Source organism: Typopeltis vanoorti, chromosome 17 (assembly GCF_054136105.1).
Source record: "Typopeltis vanoorti isolate ZY-2024b chromosome 17, IOZ_Tvanoo_1.0, whole genome shotgun sequence".
NCBI classification, from domain to species: Eukaryota; Metazoa; Arthropoda; class Arachnida; order Uropygi; family Thelyphonidae; genus Typopeltis; species Typopeltis vanoorti.
In genome coordinates, this window is record NC_143565.1 from 109,424,395 (window position 1) to 109,437,843 (window position 13,449).

The 13,449-nt window shown below is 36.2% G+C and overlaps 1 protein-coding gene across 1 annotated transcript in view; it reads left to right on the forward strand.

Annotated features, from left to right (window-relative positions):
* Sras (Ras converting CAAX endopeptidase Sras) overlaps nt 1-13,449 on the forward strand; it is a 190,344-nt gene that overhangs the window by 102,702 nt on the left and 74,193 nt on the right. The gene's annotated exons all lie outside the window — the stretch shown is intronic.

The following is a 13,449-nucleotide window of genomic DNA, read 5'->3' on the forward strand; positions in this document are numbered from 1 at the left end:
TATTTAAAGATGTTCCATGAGTCTAGTAGTCATAAGAAGTGATCATAGAATAGTTAGGGGGAAAAATAACAATAGAGGATAGAATCAATAAGATGAAATAACATGTAGAGATAAATAACGATACATTAACTGTAAACATACCAAACTTGGTATGAAAATCAAGCAATGAAAAGACAAAGAAAACAGGCAGAAACATTCACTGCCTTCTGAATGGAGCACCTATAGAACAAGTAAAATATTTCAGTTATTTAGGCACAATTTTTAGTGAAGATAGAATATTAAATATGGAAATATACAGCATAATTAGCTTTGCTAATTATGCTTTATAATTGTATGTACACGCACACACACACACACACACATATATATATATATATGGAATAAGAGAGAAATTAGTCAAAACACTAAACTAGCTGTATACAAGACAGTGTTCAATCAGACTGGAAACCATAGATATGAGAAGTTTGGAGAAAGATTAAGGAAGTGAACATGTGGCATCAATGTAGTATCATTAAAAGTTGAGGATATTAGGAAAGAACTTGATATTATTAGCATAGCTAATCTCAGATGATATAGGTATGGTCACTTAAATAGAATGGGAGAGGAAATATCAGTAAAACAAGTTTTCTTGTTCTTTGCCAGGATAGCAGGAAAAGACCCAGATAGATTAAGATCTAGGTAGATGGATACAGTAAAAGGTGCCTTAGAAGATATCTGATAAGATCTGATAATATTGGAGACTTGGCAGATTAAAGGCTAATTTGGAGGAAAATTATGAACAGAAAGTTAGTAAAGATGTAACTTTCTCATGTAGTGCTATAATAATATCCTGTAAACCTTCTCTCCCTAAAGGTACATGTCAGAAATTTGAGGATGATGATGAAACTGCAAACAAAAATTATTCTAGGAAGAAATTTGAAACAAATTACACAGTCGAAGAAATTATACAAATGAAAACAAAAGTCTAAAATTGGATAATACACAGAATTAATTTGATTTCATCAGTTTAATTTAATTATTAATTATAGAAAGTGCACGTAAAATTGAAAAGAAGATTAACAAAAATCTCTTGGGAAAATGATGAAAACGAATTGAATAATTTAAAAAGAAATATAATAGAATTTACAGAAATAAATAAAATAATCAGAAAAAAAATTATAAAAGATAAAAAGAAAAGAAAGAAGATAAAATGATACAATAGAGAATGACAAAAATATGAAAGTACTATGGAACAATCTCAAAATAGGGAAGAAAGGAAATAATAGTAAAAGATGACAATGGATTAAATATTAAAGATAGAAATTAAATGGAAGATTCAGGCAGATAAGTTGTGTATTGTAGTGTCCTAAAGCGTGTCCTTGGACTACTAGGAGGTGTCATATAATAATAATAACAGTTGACTTTCACTATAGTAAACTTGTATAGACTACAGGAACACTTTGTTACTGTAGTCTGTATGAGGGAATAATTTGTTATAGCAAATTTCTTTTAGCATAGCATTGTATCTATGAGTCTTTGGTCAGGACTTTTTAGCATTTGTTGTAATGAATAAGTTTGTTATAACTCTGTTTATTATTATTGATAGTAACTGTAAAATCCCCACTATGAATTGGAAGAGTTCTTGATAGAGCTTTCAAGTTACCAAAAATTTTAAATGATTCCTCTCACTTTCCTTCTGTTTTTCTATTCCGTATTTCTTTCTTTTAAGACTCAATCTTCCATTTATAGTTTGCATTGCTTCCTTTATTTTTCCCTTTTCTCAATGAATTGTCTTTATTGTATACGATCAATGTGAATAATGACAATTATGTCCATGTGGTACTTTTCCATTTCTTCTGTGAGTTCAATTTCCTTTCCATCAATACTCCTTATTTTGATGGTTCCTGTTGTTATTTTTTTTCACATTTGATTTGTTGTTCTTCTTCTAAACGTTGGGTTGGAGTTTGTTCCACTAACTGACTTTACACTATTCATCGTGGTTCTTGACAAAAACAGCAGTGACTTTGTTTAACCAGGCAATGTTTCAGCTAGCATGAAATTTCATTGTTTTGTACCATTATGTGTATTTCTGACAAATCTGAAAACAAACCCCAACTCAACATCACCAGAGTTAAAGATCAGTACTATCAACATAAGAAGCCTGAATGGCAAAGAAATGGAACTAGCTGAGGAATTAGATAAGAACTAGATCGACATAATAGAGGTGACTGAAACAAAAAAGACAAAAACTGGTGAGATCTTTCTGAACAATAAATACAAAATGTTATATTCAGACAATTACAATCAAGGAAAAGAAGGAGTAGCCATAGTATTCAACACAAAATACGAGGCTAATCTTCTTGAATGGCAGTCAGTCTCGAGTAGAGTAATGTGGGCAAATATGAGAATGGGGAACTGGACAATGAGCCTTATTTGTGCCTATGGTCCCACAGAAGGTTCTACTAAGGTAGAAGTGGAGGAATTTTTTGAGGCTTTAGAAAAAGCAACTGACACAATGAAAAAGGAAAAGTTGGTCCTTGTTGGGGATCTAAATAGCAGAGTAGGGAATGATTGTGAGACATACAAAAATATTTTGGAAAAATTTGGAGAAAAGAGCAAAACTAATAATAATGGCAAATATCTGTATGATTTCTGCTCAGGACATGGACTGGTTATTACTAACACCATGTTCCAATAAAAATGTGCACAAATTCACATGGAGAGAAGAGGCAAGAAATAAGAAAAGTCTCATTGACTATGTTATTGTTGATAGTGATCAACAATAACATAGTTAATGAGCAGTACACCAGAGTGTACAGAGGATTTGAAATTGGAAGTGATCACTATATAGTCTTGAGCAGGATAAAATTGAATTTCATATTGAAAAGAATAACATGTAAGAAAGTTTTAAAGCGAATATAAGTTGAGCAGCTCTCAGATGTGAACTGTAGACTAAAATACACAAAGATTATTGAAGAAAAAATGAGAGAGGTTGAGAACAGGAATCAAACCTTGGAGATTCAGTGGCAAACTCTGAAGAAAATTGATTGATTCTGCCAGAGAGACATGTGGTGAGGTTGTCTGCAAGGATAAAAAAATCAGAACTCCCTGATGGACACAGGAAGTTAAAGAGGAAAAGAAGAAAGCATATCAAAATCTTCTTTTGAAGGAAAAGAAGAAAGCATATCAAAAAGTTCCTGGCAAATAAGTCAGCTTGTGCTCTTAGAGAATACAGAGACAAATGCAAGAATGCTAAACACTGTGTAAAACTAGCTAAACATAAGCCATGGGAGAACTTTGGCAAGAATATAGAAAATAAATATCAAGAAGGTATCAAAATATTCTGGAGGTTGTTAAAGAAGCTTAGGAATGGAGGAAAAAGTGCTGTAAAAGGAGTTAGAGATGATAAAGGTTACATGAAAATGGGAGAAAAAGATATCCTTGAAATATGGAGTAATTACTTTGATAAACTGCTAAATGAAACAAGCAGTGATCACAGCACAGTGGTAAAAAAACACTGACCAGGCATGCAGTCAGGAATACATATCCATACTTGAAGTAGAAAAAGCCATCAAAGGCTTGAAATGTGGAAAGGCAGCAGGAGTAGATGATATTCGACCAGAAATGCTGAAGTATGGTGGTATAAGAGTCTTACAGTGGCTGCACTGCATAGTTCAGAAAGCCTGGACAGAGGGACGAATTCCCGATGATTGGAGTAGAGCTCTCATAGTACCCATATATAAAAAGGGAAATAAAACTGAATGTGAGAATTACAGAGGTATTTCCCTACTGAGTGTTCCTGGCAAGATCTATGCAAGTATACTTGAGAAACGGTTGAGAAGAATTGTGGAAGAAAAGCTTGGGTTGAGTTGTAAGTCAGCAGTTAGAATTGAAGGAAGTACAGGAAGATAGTTTAATGTTAAATCTGGTGTGAGACAAGGATGTACATTATCCCCTCTGTTATTCATTATCTATATGGATCACATTATGAAGGAAAGTGATATTAAACTTGATAACAAAATTGGAGATGTTAATGTCAGCATCTTTGCTTTATGCAGATGATGTTATATGTCTAAATAAATCTGCTACAAGACTGCAAGATTCTCTGACTAAATTGAATAACTGTTGTAATAGATATGATATGAAGGTCAGCATTAAAAAGACAAAGACAATGAAAATAGGCAGAATCATTGAAAATGTCAACTGTGTTGTGAATGGAGAAGCTGTAGAACAAGTAAAACATTTCAGCTACTTAGGCACGATTTTTACTGAAGATGATAAATTAAATATAGAAATAGACAACAGAATCAGCAAAGCTGGTATGGTGGGAAGTCAATTGAATAAATTGATATGGAATAAGAGAGAAATTAGTCGGAACACTAAATTAGCTGTATACCAGACAGTGTTAAAACCAGTTTCAACTTATTGGTCTGAGAGCTGGGTCAGAAGTAAAACACTTGACCAAAGACTAGAGACCACAGATATGAGAGTCCTGAGAAAGATTATAGGCGTGAACAGATAGCATCAATGGCAACATCATGTTAAAAATGAGGATATTAGGAAATAACTTGACATTGTCATCATTCAGGAATGTGTTAGCAGAGCTAATCTCAGGTGGTATGGTCACTTAAACAGAATGGGCGAAGAAAGATTAGCAAAACAAGTGTTCTCTGCCAGGTTGGCAGCAAAAAGACCCAGAGGAAGACCAAGATATAGGTCGATTGATACGGTACAAAGTGCCTTAGACGATGGAAATATAAGATCTGATAATGTTGACAAGTAACTGACTGATTTGGAGGAAAATTGTAGATAGGAAGTTAGTAATGATGTAATTTTTTTCATGTAGTACTATCATATCCTGTACACCCCCTTGAGGGTACATGGCAGGATGACGACGATGATGATGATGTGTATTTCTGGTTTAAGCTAGTAGAGAGTATAATTTGGTCAGCTAAGTCCTAAATTACCCACCGATCCTCATTTATTCAGTACCCAGTCGATATGATTCCCAGTAACAGGGTGCACCAGATGAAGGTGAGGATTGACATTAGGTCAGAAACCACAATCAGTTCTCCTTATTTCTTAAAGGTGATGTGGAGGTCTCCTCCCAATTACCGGCTTTGACCCCTTAAGCAACTTTTTGTAAACTGCCTTTCAGCAGTTCTGAGGTATATTCAGACTCTTCTTATCATGATATATTTGGTTAATACGATATGTTCAGTGCACCAGTTGTTCTCTGATGTTTTTCTAATTGTGACATCGTGCATGTTAAACTAGTCTTGTTAAATGTCTTCTAAAATCAGTTAGCTCTTACAGATTTTTGCTTTCAGGCTGCATCATTACATCATGCTATTCACAGATTTTGGATACTGCATTGCTATCATCCTTACCACAGTATTTTATGAAGCTACTAGAGTAATGCTTCTAAAGGAGAGTAAAAAGAAGAGCTTAAAAGCAGAGGTATAGTGATTAGTTTAGCAGTAAATTTACTGCACATGACTCGAGTACTGAGCTGTGTGCTGTTCTAGTGCATGTAAGTCTTCTTGTATGAGAGAGTTCTGAATAGGGGTTAACAACTTTTTTTTTGTTCTTTGTTTTTTTTTGTAATTGTAGACAACATTTACATCTGGCTTCATAAGAGCGTTATGGAATGTAGATTATGAGGAGAGATTGAGAATTTGTGGACTGTTGATAGGAGAAAGAGGGGATTATAGAGACCTACAAACTTCTGTAAGGATCATACCGGGAGATGGAATTTTTCATTTTATGGGGTTGGGAGAGGATGAGAATGCATCCAGGAAAGTTAAGAATCAGTGCAGTTAAGAAAGGGTTGAAATCTAGATTTTTTTCTTGCTAAGCATTGTGTAACTGAAATGGCTTGCCTTTGGAGGTTGTGACTGCAGATAGTGAACGAATTCAAGAGAATGTATGACATGTGGTGTGGGTTATATGGCATGGTGCATAAAAAACAGTACTGAACTTCACACCCCCCTTCAGCACATGCACTATGAGATATGCCGTTCAATTGCATGCACATTAATAGAACAGCATGTAGAGTTTGCCATTACGTTACATAGCTGTAGCAGTGGTGTTGGCATTGGAAGAAAAGATGCTTATTGTTGAGAATTCTTTTCATTCATGCAGAGTTGGTAGAGTAAATGATCCAAGGCTATGACTTGTTTGTTGTTTTTGTAAGCATGCCCTGGGCAATAGTTTCATCATTGCCTTAATTGAGAGGTTCTGATGTACCGGTAGTGTTCTGCCTCACTGCAAAGGTCATTCGGGGAGACCATGAACCATTAACACAAATGAGAATAACAAGTGTATTCTGGAGCAAGTGTTATAGTCTCTGCAGAGAATCTGTAAGGAGCTGAGTGCCTTTTCCTACGTCACTCAGGTGGGTCAGTATTTTACACTGCATGACAAGAATACTGTGCATGCATGCTGGCCAGATGAAGATCCATCCTTTCTCCATGTCTGGTTCTTGGACAGAGCACATTTCCATCTAAGTGGACAAAAAAACCGATGAACCTACAGGTTCATCTTTTTTTTTTTTTTTTGTTGTTGTTGTTGTTTCTTGGTTTCTTGACGCTACATCAAGAACATGTTGGTTCCATTCATGCAGTATTTGAATGGCTATGGCTGAGGAAGATCCTTAAGCTCCTCACGTCGGCGACAGAATCGAGTCCAGGACACTCCTTCCCCAGGCATATGGTTGCGAAGCGCATAGCCACTAGGCTAACCGCGCGGACCTCATTTTTAATATGATATTGTCATGATGCCATCTGGTCACGCCTCTAATCTTTCTCGGGACTCTCATATCTGCGGTCTCTAGTCTTTGGGCAAGTGTTTTACTTCTAACCCAGCTCTCAGATCCATAAGTTAAACTTAGTTTGAACTGTCTTGTATACAGCTAATTTAGTGTTTTGGCTAATCTCTCTCTTATTCCATATAAATTTATTGAGTTGACTTCCCACCATATCAGCTTTGTTGATTCTGTTGTCTATTTCCATATTTAATTTACCATCTTCACTAAAAATCGTGTCTAAGTAGCTGAAATGTTTTACTTGTTCTATAAGTTCTCCATTCACAATGCAGTTGATATTTTCAATGTTTCTGCCTATTTACATTGTCTTTGTGTTTTTAATGCTGACCTTCATACCATATCTATTACAACAATTATTCAATTTAATCTTGGTATCTTGCAGACTTGTAGAGAATTTATTTAGAAGTATGACATCATCTGCAAAAAGCAAACAGCTAAGATTAACACCTCCAATTTTGATATCAGGTTTATTATTATTATTATTGTTCCGGGAAACTCCAAGGAATCGACAGACTCATCGAGAGAGGCCCTAACATCATGTCTGGAACAACTATTCAACATTCACACAGTATCTATCATATCAGTATCATAACAGTATCTATCAGTATCTATCTTGAACTCATTCACGGTCGTAGCACCCACAACAGACTCTGGAAGCTTATTTTACTCATTCACCACTCTCCAAGTAAAAAACCTAGCTCTAACACCCTTGTCAACCACGCTCTTGCCCAGCTTCCATGCATGGCCCCTAGTCCTCCCACCACCAGTCATATTTTCAAAAATATCTTCTGGATCAATCTTATAAAAACCCTTCAGTAATTTGAATGTCTCAATCATATCACCCCTCCTTCGCCTATCGTCCAATTTCTGCAACCCACAAATCTTCAACCTATTCTCATAAGGTTCATTCCACAGACCTGCTATCATCTTGGTCACTCGTCTCTGGACCCTCTCCACTTCCTCCCCATCACGAAGAAACCCTGGTGCCCATAACTGGGCACAGAAATCCAGATGGGGTCTTATCAAGGCTCGATACAGAGGAACAACAACTTGCTTCTCTCTGCATGTTAAAGTCTTTTTCATAAGCCAAGTGATTTGGTGAGCTGTTTGAGTTACTTTTGCAATGTGCCTCCTAAGCTTCAACTCCCTATCCACCAGCACTCCCAAATCCCTGGCCTCATCAATCTCCTGGAGTATGGTTCCACCTATGCGATATACTGCTGCTATTCTTTTCACCCCAAAGTGCATAACCTTACACTTTGCCACATTAAACTGACATCCATTTTTCCTAGCCCAGTCCTCCAAACTATCCAAATCATCCTGTAAAATTTTGACATCCTGTGCACTCACAATTGCTCTACCCAACTTTGCATCATCAGCAAACAAGTGAACACTTCCTCTCAAATCCTTTCCAATATCATTGATGAACAAATTGAAAAGCAGTGGTCCAAGAACAGCTGCGGCACTCCACTAGTCACAAGACGTCTTTTTGACTCCACTCCTGAATAAACCACTCTCTGGTATCTCTCCTTCAACCACCCTCCTATCCATCTTACCAACCCTATATCTATCCCCATCTGCTCCAGTTTACTGATTAGGATTCCATGTGGTATCCTGTCAAAGGCCTTGGCAAGGTCCAGTAGTATCACTGTAAACCCATTACCCCTATCCAGTTCAGCTGTCACTGTGTTATAAAACGTGAGCAAGTTACTGAGGCATAATCTACCCTTCACAAAACCATGTTGTCCCCCATACAATATCCCATTTTCATCTATCCAATCCTGTATTCTTTTCTTGACTAATTTCTCTAAGACCTTGACAATGATTCCTGATATGCTAATCGGTCGGTAATTTACAACAGCGGTCTTGGAATCACCTTTATGCAGTGGAACTATTTTCCCCTCCTTCCACCCGCTCGGGACTAACCCAGACCCGAGACTCAAATTAAACAAAATGGTCAAGGGTACTGACAATTTATTAGCTGCTTCTCGTACTACACGAGCTGGTATACCATCCAACCCCACAGATGTATTGACATTGAGGTTATGCAATAGACTACTCACCTTCACTTCATTCACCACAATTCCCGTATAATCTACTGGTTTATTCGTTTCTGCAATGTCACCACCTGGATGATATATTCTTGCAAAGTGCTCACTCAGTAACTCAGCTATCTCAACTGATTCAGTTACCTCACTACCATCGGCATTCTTTAAAATCATTCTGCCATGTACATTTTTCCTTTTACTTGCTACATATCTAAAAAACTGTTTAGGATTCTCTTTAGCCTGCATGGCCAATTTTCTTTTGTAATCCGCTTTTGCTTTTCTTACCACTCTTGTTACCATCCTGGCCTGTGCTTTATACTGTTCCTGCACCTGCTGGTCACCTTTCTCCTTAAATTCCCTCCACAATTGTTTCTTTTTTTGCAGCTCAAGCTTAATAGTGTTATTCATCCCTTTAACCCCTACTTGATTTATTATTTGGACTCTTGGTATACAGTCAACCATTGCCTCCTGCAAACACTTCTTAACCACCTCCCATGCACTATCAACTTCTAGTCCTTGCAGTTGTACATGCCATGGCACTGAGCCAATCAAACTCCTAAGCTTGTCATACTTTCCAGCCTGATAATTCCACATGTACCCTGTCTTAATTGAAAATTCTACACCTTTAGCCACCTCCCAAGTCAAGACCCTATGATCACTCTCACCGATTGGTGGCAATGTGGTCATATTTGTTACAGCCAAATCCTCAGATGTAATTACTAGGTCAAGCACTCTCTGACCCCTAGTATTTTCCATTACATGCTGTTGCAGATAGTTATCCCTTAATAACTGCATAAAATCCAATTCCTTCCTCCCGTGTGTCCTCTCCTCACGCCAATCAATGCGACCATAGTTGAAATCTCCCATAATAATCACCCTCCTTCCACTCATTTCTTCTATTTGCTTGTGCATACTGTCACCGCCATCTTTTCCATCACCTGGTCTATAGTAGCACCCAATTGTATATTTAGTTCTGCTAGCCACAATCTCACACCAAATGGCCTCAAATGTGCTCTTTTCTCTATCCTGCAATTCAACTTCTATTCTCCTTGGCTGGAGCTCATCAGCTATCATCAACAATACTCCTCCCCCCATTTTATTCTCTCTGTCATTCCTGAACACACTATACCCATCACATTCAATCCCACTAGCTATATCATCTACAGTCAGCCATGTTTCACTAATACCAATAACCTGTGGTCTGGAAGTGCCAACCATGGCCAAAAACTCTTCCTTCTTGTTCCTAATACTCCTAGTATTAGTGTACATGAATTTAAGACCCCCATTAGCCCCAACCCTACCTTGATGCCTTATATTAACTATCCCACTCTGGTTTGTTGTCCTTATTTGCTCTAGCATATTATATTCATTCATACATTCAACTTCCTCCCTAAGGACTGTATATCTACTCCCCCCCCTTAACAAATCTAGTTTCCCTGAATTTGCACATCCACTACATTCAGCAACACTTTCTCAAGTCTTCTTACACCATAACCATTCAAATGCAAGCCATCCATCTTATATAGATCCTTTCGCCCATCAATGTGGTATAATACCACTTTCCTTCATAATGTGATCCATATAGATAAGGAATATTAGAGGGGATGATGTACATCCTTGTCTGACACCAGAATTAACATTAAACCATCTTCCTGTACTTCAATTCTGACTGCTGACTTACAACTCAAATAAAGACTAAGTATTGCTTGATATAATGCCCCATTAACATCATATAACTGTAGCATTTTGAATAACTTCTCTCTTGGGCACCTTGTCATATGCCTTTTCCAGATCTACAAACTTAAATACAGATCTTTGTTATATTCCCATGATTTCTCAGCTATCTGTTGTAAAGTGAAAATCTGATCCTGACAGCCTCTATTTGGCTTGAATCCAGCTTGTTCTTCACCAAGCTTCTCTTCCAAATCCTTCTCAAGTATACAGCAAGCTCTCGATTAGTGCACCTAATGCGTTCTTTAAAACAGGCACATTAATCAAAAATGCACTACTTGAGTATAATAACCTATGGGAAAAAGTATAATTCATTCCTCAAATTTCTTTTTTTTACCCTTGATTTTTTTATAAAAGGATTAGGGTATGTCTCAGGACCTAGTTAAAGGAAAACTGAAGCTGAAAGACAATAAAACATATTCAAAATATAAATCTATTATTCTGGCAGGCATTCTGTTTCTTTTTTTCATACAACTGCCTCTTCTGCAAATTTTCCTGCTTCTCTCTTCACAAGGGCCAATCTCTAAGCATTGCTACTTAAATATTTCGGTTGCATGAAAAATATTTTAATTTGTTTCTGTGAAATCTCTTTGGGCTTGTCAATGATTAAATTTTCTTCATATTCTTCAGGATCTTCCCTCTGTGCATCTAAATTTAGCAGGTCGGAATCACGCAATTTCTCAGAATGAGATTTAATTAAGTTAGATTCAGAAAAAACTTTTATTGGGATTATATCGATCAAGTGTATATAATAAACAACTAAGTTATACCAACTAGTTTCACCAACTAAGTCTGTTGGCATCTTCAGGGTACATAACTGATGTAAGGCACTAAAAAGTAAAAAACTGTTACAAACTCAAATCAACCGATTCCAATTATATTAAACAAAGAACACCGCGTACAATACATTCATAGAGCATGGATGATCTCACTTGTTATTTAGGAACGTTCTATAGTTGACACTTTTTACTTTTTAGTGCCTTACATCAGTTATGTACCCTGAAGATGCCAACAGATTTAGTTGGTGAAACTATTTGGTATAACTTAGTTGTTTATTATATACAGTTGATCAATATAATCCCAATAAAAGTTTTTCCAGAGCTTTTTGGTCAAGAAAATTAAACATTTTTTAACATAAGTTAGATTCATTTGAAAAGCCTCTAAAATCATTTGCACAATGTGGAAGAATGTACCTCCAAATGGATCGCATATTGCTAGCAGTAATTTCATTCGACTTTGCGACTTTATAACAAGGCTGAGATTTCTCTGATTTAGCCAGAAAAGTCTTGAAACGCATTGGCTTCCAAAAAAAGGCCAGTTTCATCGACATTAAATATTTGTTGGTCACAATAGCCCCTTCTTATACAATTTTCTTCAAATCTCTGCATAATTTGCGGCCACTTCCTTATCGGCACTTGCGGCTTCGCCTGTGATTAGAACATTATGTAGGCTATATAATGTTCTACGGCCAATAATGCAGCCAAGAGTTGATTGCACGACTGAGAAGAAATTAAATAATAGTTAAGAAACATCATATAGAGGAACTATAAAAAGGATTAAAGCATAAAGATAAAAGATCTAAATACTACATACATATTTTACAAATGGTGCAGCCGGCAGGATTTGGTTCACTAAATTAATCAAAGAGTGTGGGTGAATCAAAGTGAGCAGGTTTTGAGTTAAGATCAGGCAATTTAGGCATTAAGAAATTTAAAACAAAAATTTTGTAGAGAAGAGAGAAACTAATACTGTAAACTGATGGTTCATCCATTACTGAACCAGTTTGAAACAGCTGTCAGGCCAGTGAAAGCTTATCAAAATGGATCAGTAGAAGGAGAATATATGGATGCTTGGGCAGCGATTATGTCTGCTATAAGGTCCGCGCTAGGGCAACTTGTAAATGCCGGCGAGTGTATTCCCGTAAGCTTTCTGGTCAAATTTCATATGAAACTTATAGTTTCTGTATTTGGCTTTGAAATAATGCTGGATTTAATATCCACTTGATTTATATAGTTTTGCATCACTGAAATGAAGCCTTTTGGCTCTTTATTTTAGTAAATAACACTGTAGATTTTTTTCTATGGGATTATTTATATAAAGATAAAGTGTACACATCACAAGTGGCTACAGTACAAGACTTAAAAGACAAAATTTGAGTTCTTATGGTTACTATGTTAACATTGGCATTCACACAGTAAGCTGAGCAAAACTTCATGCTCCAAACAGTCATTTACAATATTTGTTAGTGCTATATCTTAATTTTTTTAAAATAAATATTTGGATTTTAAAATGCTGATATACTTTTCTGGATTATTTTTTTTATATTAGTTATTTTCATATATTAATTTATATTTGTTGAGAGATTGTTTAAAGGTTTTTGTGTGTAGATTAAGAGAAATTGGAACTAATCCCTCTGATAGGAAACATTCTTGAACATAATAAAAATCGAAAATAAATTCTTGAACATAAAAGGCTAAAAATAATCATCAGATAATTCTGTAGCAATCTTGTGTTCTCTCTCTCTCTCTCACACACATACACACACACAAAGAAATGTCTCTCAGTGGATGGATTTGATTCAGTTTTGGTTCAAATTGAACAACATTCAGTTCATTAACATAAACTCTGTTTTATACAGATCTACAAAACTACATATGAACTCTTATTTTGGACTTGCTTTTTAGTTGGACCTCAGTTCAGATCTCATCTAGGACACAAAGAACCTTTATAAGGACATTTCAGTTGAAGGTGAGTTGGTTGTTTTCATATGGAGGTGGCAGAGTTTTTCATCTCTTGGAAACTAAGGTTTTTCATACCACAAAACAAGCAAACCAGTCTGAAGAACACATGCAGTTAACAGACATA